The following is a 1,422-nucleotide window of genomic DNA, read 5'->3' as shown; positions in this document are numbered from 1 at the left end:
AATTTAAAAAAAAATCTGAAAAAGCATTCTCCTCTTAATTCTCCCCAAAAGTCGGAGTTGTCAGAAAGGGGCTGACATATGACATCTGCAGTACTGAAATCTTAGAACTTGCTAACCCTGAATATCTAACAGACTAAGCAGAAGATGCAATCCTGTTCTTTACCTGTTTGATACAATACCTTTAACTTTGGAAAACCTCCCCCATGGCCAGCATCATAACTTTGTTTCTTAAAGAATGCAAATAGTGCTATAAATATATCACATAAATAAGTCCTGACTCAGGGACTAATGGAAATCAATATGTGGAATCATCCAAATATTTTAGTACTTATAGACAGCTTAAAGATGATCAGAACTGGATAGGGTCGATTGCACAAAGTTTTCTGAACAAGATGACCTTTGTGTGGGGAGAAACAGGGATGTAGAGTGACAGTTAGGAAGAAGGGTGTCTTGAGAAGGGAATAATAGATAAGGATCAGAGTCCAGGCCAGTTAGAATTCAAAAAACATCGATCAAATATTTGCCTTGTGCAAAGTCCTATGAATGGTACTGGGGATAGAGAGACAAAACTGAAATAATCTCTGCCATCAAGGAATTTAAATTTTGTTTGGAGGTGGAGAGATTAGGCATACATGGATCCATATAAAGCAAGCTAAGGAGGGATAGGGAAAAAGAAATCCAGACAATGTGTTCTAGCTATATTTGAAGTGAGAAAGATCACTTTAAGCTGAGAATGGAGGGACATCAGAGAAAACAAACCTGAAATCAACATTGAAGGAAGATGAAGATTATGAAAGATGGTGGTGAGGAAAAAGTATATTCTAAACACAAGAGATGGCATATATGAATGCATGGCTGGAGATGGGTCATCATCTCCAGATGTTCAGAGAACAGGCATCAAGTAGATCAGTTTGGCTGGAATACTATGAAATAAGGCTGGGAAGGTAGATTGGAACAAAATTATGGAGGGTCAGGCTAAAGTGTTTGCATTTTCTTTTGGAGGTAGTAGGGACACTGGAAGTTAGGAAGAAACTGTTCTATGTATGGAGAAGGGCATGAATATTTATATGGATGGAGAATTATGCTGTGTGAAGTAACACAAATGAGGAAGCTCACTGATTAAATGTCTTGGAGGTTTCTCGAATCTGATACAGATTTAGACCAGAAAGGACCACTACAGATGTTTGAGCAGAGGGGCAACTTTATGAAAGCAGTGTAAGGAAGAGTGTTCTACCAACTCTGTGTAGGATGAATTGTAGACGGGAGGCACTGGACAAAGACAAGTGGGTTCTATGATGTGACTAGAGTGACATTTGTAGAAATGGGAATAGGGGGTCAGATTCATGAGATATTCAAGAAAATAAAAGGCATTAAGACTTGATTGGAGTGATGTGAATTATTGGATATTTGGGGCAAGAAGTT

Source organism: Notamacropus eugenii, chromosome 6 (assembly GCF_028372415.1).
Source record: "Notamacropus eugenii isolate mMacEug1 chromosome 6, mMacEug1.pri_v2, whole genome shotgun sequence".
In the NCBI taxonomy this organism is placed as follows: Eukaryota; Metazoa; Chordata; class Mammalia; order Diprotodontia; family Macropodidae; genus Notamacropus; species Notamacropus eugenii.
Note: the sequence above shows the minus strand (reverse complement) of the source record.